At 44.3% G+C, this 9,254-nt stretch overlaps 1 long non-coding RNA gene across 1 annotated transcript; it reads left to right on the top strand.

The window, feature by feature from the left end:
• The first annotated feature begins 319 nt into the window (after positions 1–319).
• Positions 320–8,993, top strand: LOC131423304 (uncharacterized). The gene is made up of 3 exons (XR_009224664.1): positions 320–416; positions 6,154–6,222; positions 6,892–8,993. It is a non-coding gene; the product is annotated as an uncharacterized LOC131423304 (long non-coding RNA).
• Positions 8,994–9,254: the final 261 nt, after the last annotated feature.

The following is a 9,254-nucleotide window of genomic DNA, read 5'->3' as shown; positions in this document are numbered from 1 at the left end:
GGAAGAAAGCCCACAAAAGCCATGGTGACAAGCAGGTGACTGCTCTGGGCCACTGAAGCTCCGTCCACTGGAGTGACGTCTCGACGTGCCTCTGGCTTGTCACACTGAGCCCAAGGAAACTGGGACACTCTCATATCTCCTTGGTTGGAGGCCTGTTCTGAACTCCTCAGAGAGGTCTGCAGGCCAACAGGCACAGCAAGCCAGTGTGTAAGGAGTGTGTAGGTGACAGCCAGGGCTGGCATGGCCCAGGGCACTCCGATGGCATTTTCTAAGCATCTAAACTTTTTTTCTTTTTTCTTTCTTTTATTTTTTGAGACAGGATCTTACTTAACTGCCGTGGCTAGCCTGGGAACTCGCGATCCTCCTGCCTCAGCCTCCTGAGTCTCTGGGATCACAGGTGTGAACCACCTCACCAGGTGAATGTCGTGTTTCTGTGGGTGTGAGAGGCTTGTTACGATATTGATGACGATTGAGTAATGGTAAATGAGATAACCAAGGGGTAGAATCAATGTGGGAAGAGAAGAGAGCCTATGCAATATTATTGAGAAAGACTAACATTTAAGGAGGAAGAAGAGTTGCTAATGGGGAAAATGAGAATAAGACACAGGAGAAAATTAGAAGAGTGAGAACTCATGGGACCTAAGGGAAAATTTTTAAAAAAATTGTTTTTCAGTTGTTGATTGACTTTTATTTATTTACTTATATGTGGTGCTGAAAATCGAACCCAGTGCCTCATACATGCTAGGCCTGCGCTTTACCACTGAGCCACAACCTCAGCCTAGCAAGAATGTTTTACAAGACAGAATAGCCAATCTGGGCATGGTGGTGTATGCCTCTAATCCCAGCAAGTCAGGAGACTGAGGCAGGAGGATGGCAAGTTTGAGGCCAGTTTCAGCAGCTTAGCAAGACCCTGTCTCCAAATAAAAAATAAAAATAGCTGGGGATATAGCTCAGTGGTCGAGGACTCCTGGGTTCACTCCCCAGTACAACATGATAAAAAATAAGAATGACTGGAGATATAGCTCAGTAGTAGAATACCCTGGGGTTCACTCCCCAGTACAGAGAGAGAGAGAGAGAGAGAGAGAGAGAGAGAGAGAGAGAGAGAGAATGGCCAGCAAGAAGGAATTCTTCATAATGATGAGATAAATCAATGGCTAAAAATGCTTTTTGGAATTTTCAATGGAGTTGAATGGCTATAACACAGATCAGAAAGAATTGAGAAGAATGTGAGAAAATGGAGATGGCAGATGAGTTCAAGTCTTTCAAGAAATTTATAGGCTATGGTTTCTCCCCTCCTCCTCCTGTGCTCCTCCTCCTCCTCCTCCTTTCAGAGACATTCAAATGTTAATGGGAATGAGTGGAAAGACCCCGTGGAAGGAGCAGCGGGAACCAGACACAGGAAGGCGCAGGTGACAGGTGGCCCGAAACCTCTTGACGGCTGGGAGGAGAGCACAGCAGGAGTTACTGACCTGGGAGTGGAAGGGGGAAGTCTGGCCATTTTAATAAAGAAAAGGAGCAGGGGGTGAGTGTAGATTCCCCATTACGTCATTCCATTCCTGCAGAACCATCTGGGAATGAATGCTGTTTCTCCTAATTTGTAAGTGATGTAATGGAGGTCCAGAAAAGTTAGGTAACTTGCCCAGAGTCAGACAGGAGAACTTGGTCTGACCCCAAGCTCATGCTTGCTTGGGTCCAATTGCAAAGGTCACTTAACTGCAATACTTTAATACGTATGTCCTCCTCCGTAAGGAAGTGCCCTAAAAAATGACTGAAATTTAGTTGGGTCCTTGTTTTATGACTTGATAAGCCAGAATGCAAACAGCTTCTACTGGAACTAACACGCAGTGCCATTTGGTAGGGACCTAACAAAAGAAGCTGCCCTTAATTAATGTTTGACCAACTTGGTACCAAAGGTCTGATTTTTCCTGAGTGAAACTTTGCTACAATAAACAACCTTGCTCTTGCCTCTGTGGGTGGCTGAGATGCACCCGCATGCATATCTCATATAATTATCTCTTCCTCCTCCAAGGATCCTGCCATGTGGGTATTATTGTGTCTGTGTGTTACACATGAGAAAACTGAAGCTCAAAGGGTTCAAGTAATTTGCCCAAGGCCACAAAAGAGGTGGTGAGGCAAAGATATGAACTAAAGTCTTTCTGATTCCAAAGTTGTTCTTCCTTTTTCAAGGAAGCATTGTTTCCCGTGGCTTGAGGATAGAAGGGGAGGAGCTGGGTGGAGGGTGAAATGTGAGCCTTTGTAATATTCCCTGGTCTGTAGCCTGCTTCCCAAGATTTTGTCTTTCTTTGTTCAGAACTTAGACAGAGTTGCAGGACTAATCATAGTGAATGTTTGCATAGTGCCAACTATTGTTCGAGGTGCTCTAGGGATAATGACTTGACCCTATTGAGTCATTGGAGCATTATCCCCATTTTTTTTTATTATTTTTTTTATAGTTTGATACACTATTTATTAAGTTATTAATATGGATAGTCTATTACGTAACATTACAGATGTCTTTCAAAACCTAACAAAATAGAGTCCACTATCCAGCCCAGGAGAACAACAATAAATACAAGATCATTCTTATAGAAAGTGTAGCATAAGCACTCACAATAGTCCCTTAGTTATATAGCATTATCCCCATTTATAGAAAGGCTGAGCAACTTGCTCAAGGTCACATAGTCTGTAGGTGTCAAAATCAGAATTCAAACCCAGAAAGTCTGGCTCCCGAGTTTGGAATCTTAAATGGTTATGTATCGCCTTTCAGGCGGGGGCCCTTGGTCTCTCTTTTCCCATATTTTTTTACTGGCACATTATAATGGTGCAACTCATTGTCACACATTCATGAATGCACATGTTCTAAAAATGCTTTTGGCCAATATCGTTCCCCGGTTTCCCCCTTCTCCTCCCCCTTGTCCCTTTTCTCTACCTGCTGGTCTCCCTCAGTCCCTGACTTTCTTTCCCTCTTTCCTCTCTAGCTTCTACATAGGAGAGAAAACACATGACCCTTGACTTTCTGAATTTGGTTTGTTTTGCTTAACATAATGTTTTCAAGTTCTATCCATTTTTCTAGCAAACAACATGATTTCATTCTTTTTTTATGGCTAAATAAAACTCCTTTGGGTGTATATACCACATTTTCTTAACCATTCGTCCGTTGGCAGACACCCAGGCTGGCTCCGTAGTTTGGCTATTGTGAGTCATGCTGCTATGAACGCACTGCTGTATACATGCGGGGTATGCACGTATCGCTAAGTAGGCTGACTTTAATTCCTTAGGGGAAACACTGAGGAGTGCTATAGGACATCCTTCCTCCAGATGTCCTCAGTATTATCCACGGACCTATTGATCTCTGCCCACTCAGTGTCTTTGCCTGGGCGCTTCCCATCTTGCTGTGATGAGTGGTCAGTGCTGAGGAGGCAGTGGCAGGACAGTGGACAAGAAGGCAAACCTCGTCCTTGAAGGATAGGTGGAAGCCACAGGAGTTGCATGATCACACACTTGGCCCCACCGTGTCACTGATTGTTGGCAGCAGGAAATGTGCAGCTTGGGCTAATGGCAGGTCAAAGTGAAGATCTGGTTTAGACAAATTCTTGTATATAATGACTCATTAATAGGCATTATTATAGCTCTCATAGATCTTTTTTTTTTTTTCTTTTTGTATCAGGGATTGAATCCAGAGGTGCTTAACCACTGAGCCACATCCTCAGCCCTTTTTTTTCCTTAATGTTTTATTTTTATTTTTTAAGTTACTTTTTTTTTAGTTGTAGATGGACACAGTGTCTTTATTTTGTTTATTTATTTTTATGTGGTGCTGAGGGTTGAACCCAGGGCCTCACATGTGCTACTACTGAGCCACAACCCCAGCTCTATTTTGAGACAGGGTTTTGCTAAGTTGCTTAGGTCCTTGCTGAGTTGCTGAGGTTGGCTTTGAACTTTTGATCCACTGCCTCATCCTCCCAAGCTGTTGGGATTATAGCTGTTGCTCAAATAGATTTATTTGATTTTTTTTTTTTTTTTTTTTTGTGATGCTGGGGATTGAACCCAGGGCTTTGTACATGCGAGGCAAGCACTCTACCAACTGAACTGTATCCCCAGCCCATCAAATAGATTTTTTTAAGGTTCATTTAATACTTTTATTTTTTAAACCCATGTTTATCTGTCATTGAATTATATCACTTATTTAAAATTTAAAATTTTTTCATATATATAACATAAAATTTAACATTTTAACCATTGTGAAGTATATAGTTCTATAGCACTAGATACATTCTCATTGTTGTGCAGCTGATCTCCAGAACTGTTATCATCTTGCAAAACTGAAACTCTCTACCCATTAGAAAACAACTCCCCCTCCCTCCCATCCCCTCTGTTCCTGGTAACCACCATCCTATTTTCTGTCCCTGACTCTGACTAATCTAGGTACTTCATATAAGCAGATCACAGTATTTGCCTTTTGTTTTTTTTTTTTTTTGGTACCAGGGATTGAACCCAGGGGCACTCGACCACTGACGCACATCCCCAGCCCTAGTTTTTTGTATATTATTTAGAGACAGGGTCTCACTGAGTTGTTTAGTGCCTCGCCATTGCTAAGGCTGCCTTTGAACTTGAGATCTTCCTTCCTCAGCCTCCCAAGCTGCAGAGATAACAGGTGAGTGCCACTGCACCCGGTTAGCATTTGCCTTTTTTGTGACTGGTTTATTTTACTTAGTACAATGTCCTCAAGGTTCATTGATGTCATATCATACATCAGAATTCCTTCTTTTTTTATGGCTGAGTTCAGCTCTGTGTTTGGCCCCTCCATCTGTAACCTGGGAATGCTTGTTAGGAGTTTAGATCCTTGGGACGCTGCAGTAGGGTAGAAGGTTCTAGAGTTCTCAGGGTGCTCTGAGAAAACAGATTAGGGAGAAGTCAAGATTGTTAACATACAAACGAGGAGTGAACTTCAGGTCCTAAAGGTGAATAGGGAGGTACATAAGAATGGGAAAAAGTAGGTCACACAGGCCAGGCAGGGGAGCTGAGGATGGTGAGGATCCTGGAGGGTCAGGATAAGTGGTGGGGATGGCTTGCCCTGTGGGGCTGTTTGCGAGGAACGGGCTGCCTCCAAAGTGCTCTTTGTCGCAGAGGAGACTGAACATTTTTTTGTGCGCATGTGTCTGGTGGGGTGGTGGCCAGAGAGAGCAGCTAAAAGGAATTAAATTAAGGTAACTATTCCCCACTATCATTTCCCTCAAAAGGGTAATTCAATGGACAGACAGATGGACAGACCAAAGGCTGCACACTGTCCTGCACTTGACTTCCACCTTTCACTCTGACATTGTGTCTTGAAGATCACTGGGAGTCAGCACGTCCAGATCTCCCTCAGCCTTTGTCACAACTGCACAATGAGCAGTCACCTCCCCAGCCTCTCCCGGATCTGCCATCTCAGTCGTCTGAGATGTCCTTCCTTTGCTCAACCACTGCTAGATTCAGATTGGGTTCATGTTCGCCTCCTGTCTAAGAGTTGGCCAGTCTCCCAGGCCAGTTCCTTCAATCCCAGCCTCCCCAAGTTGCGCTCCCCTTCTTCTCTGTTATCTCCTGTAAAAATCCTTTCCTTATCAAACTCCGACCTCAGAGCTAACACCAGCCTTTACCACGTCCTTCCCCCATGGTATTTCTGTACTTCACACACTGTCAAGGATTATTGTTTTGAAATCCCCAACTCTTTTTTTGTTGTTGTTTTGTTTTGTTTTTGGTACCAGGGACTGAACCAGGGGCGCTTTACTACTGAGCCACCTCACCAGCCCTTTTTAATAATTTATTTAGAGACAGGGTCTCACTGAGTTGCTTAGGGCCTTGCTAAGTCGCGGAGGCTGGCTTTGAACTCCTGATCCTCCTGCCTCAGCGTCCCTAGTCACTGGGATTCCGCCTGAAACACACAACTCTTGTTCCAACAGAAGGAGAACTCTTTGCAGGCCAGTGACCATGTTTTCTGTCTTCTGTGGCGCTTTAAATCACATCATTGAGTGGAAATTTCAATATTTGTGTATTTTGTAAGAAGGCCAACAAGGCTGGCTGGGCAGGTGGCCTCACCCTGCATCCCAGAGCGGGGTAGGACAGAGCAAGAATCCTCCCTTTAGACCAAGGCCGAGTCATCTGCTTCCTCTTTTCCAGAGAAAGAGGCTGGAGACGAAGCGCGCCAGGGCCTCATGGATGTGTCTAGAAGAGGCCGAAGGAGCCCGGGTAAGAACCAGCAGGCCACGTGGGGGCTGCTCACCCCTTGGTGGCTTTGGGTAACATGACAAATAGGATTCTACATTTGAGCAGTTCAAATTCTGTGCCCAGAGAGCTAATAGAAATTATTTCCCCTTTGATTGACAGGATGGTGTGACAATATTAAAACATTTTCATTTTGATATAACCCCTTTCAGACTGCCCAGGATCATACATTTTAAAAACTATTCAAGCCAGGCGTGGTGGCACATTCCTGTAATCCCAGCGACTCAGGAGGCTGAAGCAGGAGAATTGCACATTTAAAGTCAGCCTCAGCAATTTAGGGAGGCCCTGTCTCAAAATAAAACACAAAAAGAGTTGGGGATATGGCTCAGTGGTTAAGTGCCCCTGGGTTCAATCCCTGGTACCAAAACAGCCCCAAAAAACCATTCGGTAGCTGCAGTCAGAGGGAACACACTGTTTTACAGGCTAATTGGGATTTTGTGGGAAACCAGATGAACAAGTGTTCTGAGGAGGGGGGCCTTTTTCACCCAGATCCTGTGGCCTGTCATCTTGATTTTCTCCCTCTCTCAAATTTGGCGTGACTTGCCTTGGGTTAATTTTTTTCCCTTCCTCTTCAGTTCTCAGAGCATCTTAGGAAGACAAATATGAATCCCCGCCCTGTTTTATCTTTTGCAGCTGGAATGTGATTGGAATGTGAGCGCAGGAGGCCCGTGGGCGGAACACCGAAGGGCATGTTTATGGTCTGACTGTCTCCTCTGGACAAGAGTCAGACCACACTCTCTTTCTCCCAGAGGAGTAGTAATGACCCAAATCTTGGATCTTCTGAGTTTTAAATCGAGAGACCTCGACACCACATTGCACATTTTTTTTTTAATATCTATTTTTTAGTTTTTGGTGGACACAACATCTTTGCTTGTATGTGGTGCTGAGGATTGAACCCGGCCGCACGCATGCCAGGCGAGTGCGCTACTGCTTGAGCCACATCCCCAGCCCAAATTGCACACTCTACCACCTCATTCCTTTAGCACCTCCTGCTTTCCTATACCCCTACGTGCACTTTCCTTCCGTGTGAACTTGCTTCCCTTAGCCATACTGGACTTGAAAGGCCTCCTCCGTACTCTGTGTCCTGGACAGTCCTTTGCTCCATCATTACCTAGTCTGAGGATGGAGCAGAGAGAAGAGTGGCTAAAACCTTGGACCGTCCTGATTGCGTCCACCAGCTCTGCACCTTGGTCAGATGGCTGTGGAGTGGGAACAGTAGTAGTAGCCATCTCACAGTTGTTGGAAGGAGCAAATGATCGTTTCTTTCTTTTTTTTTTTGAGAAGGATCTCACAGTTTTGCCCAGACTGGTTTCAAATTCCTGGACTCGGGCAGTCCTCCTTGTCTCAGCCTTCCCAGTAGCTGGGGCGGCAGGTGTGTGCCTTCATGGCTTAAATGAGTTAATACTGGTTAAGCAGCAGAACAGGGTGTGGGACGTAACACGAACTCAATAAGCAGTAGTGTTGCCCAAATGTCTGCTGATCTGTCTCTTACACAAAATCCTCTCTGACTAGTCTCACCCTGCCCACCTTGATCCCTTACCTTACTCCTCATTCCTAAGAAGAACACATTGGGGACTCAATTTACTCAAATAGTACTGTTGAGACAGCTGCAGGATAAAAGGAAGGAAACGACATCTGGGTTCAAATTTTGACCCACTAAGTACTGTGAGCCGTTGAGGGAGTTATTTGATTCTTTGTTTTGTCATGAATAATAAAATGAATATTTTATTATCTGAACAGGGTTATTGTGAGGAGTGTTTAAGAAATATCTCTATAGGTCCTGATTCATGGTGGATCCTCAATAAACACACTTGCTCTTTCAAAGTATATTATTTAGAAATTTTTTAAAAGTATTTTTTAGTTGTAGATGGATGTCATTTCAGTTACTTATTTTTATGTGGTGCTGAGGATCGAACCCAGTGCCCCACATGTGCTAGGCAAGTGTCCTACCACTGAGCCCCAGCCCCAGCCCTTACTTAGAGTTTTTGTTTTCTAGATTATAAAAGTAGAATTGTGATAGAAAATTCAGATAACTTAGCAGAGAATGAAATTAAAGTAATAAAAAACATATCCGAAGACAACTTCCCCAGCCAGTAACTCTGATGCTGGGAACTGAACAGAGCTGGGTGTATTTCCTTTGTCTTCTTCTGTGTGTGTGCACACATGTGCCTGTAGATTCACAAGCAGGCACGGATTTATGAGAGAAAGGAGCCCCGTTATGTCCTAATTTTGCAGGCTGTTTTACTTTGCATTGACATTTCTCCATCACATTTAATAGTCTTCCAAGTCATGGTTTTTATGAACAATAGAGCATCCTCCGTACCTCTCTTCATTTTTCCAACCATAACTCTGTTGTTGGACACCGAGGTTTTAATTCGTTATTCTAAATTGTGCTGCATCGAATATCTTTGTACATGAATTTTGTAAGTGTTTTTGATTACTTTGTTTGGAGATTCCTAGGGATAAAAATTCTGGGTCAAGTGGAGTCGGGGGAGGGGATCAGGAAGAGGGAGGAAGAGAAGGAAAGGGAAGGTTCTAGGAACCAAATTGACCGAATTACAGTTATATTGCCACCTGTATGAATGTGTAACAATGAACCCCTGTTACCTGTAATTACAATGCACCAATAAAAAAGAGAAGGAAAAAAAAAAACTGGTCAAAGAAACGACAATGAAGGGTCCCAGTACACGTTGCTTTCGTCTTCCCCAAAGGCTGGGTAGATTCCTGTCATCATCCCATGCCGTCAGTGTCACCTCTGCCCATGCTCTGTTGTGTTACTCAGCTTTTTGTCTACTTTATCTGTTACCTTTCAACCGAGCGGCGCCTCCTCCAGCAGGCGGGCGCTGTGCCCATCTGATTCTTCAACACCTGCCACAGGGCTTTCCTGGGAGTCACTCACGAGGTGGCCACACAAATGATCTCTGTTTACAGTTATCCCTCTGGGCTAAGGGTTGGAGAAGTCGCCTGAACAATCGCTTTCAAGTTGAGAGGAAGTT

This window comes from Marmota monax, unplaced genomic scaffold (assembly GCF_021218885.2).
Source record: "Marmota monax isolate L192 unplaced genomic scaffold, Marmota_monax_Labrador192_F-V1.1 WCK01_AAM20220418_F8-fsc00108, whole genome shotgun sequence".
Taxonomy (NCBI): domain Eukaryota; kingdom Metazoa; phylum Chordata; class Mammalia; order Rodentia; family Sciuridae; genus Marmota; species Marmota monax.
Note: the sequence above shows the minus strand (reverse complement) of the source record. Positions and strands in the feature narration are given on the sequence as shown.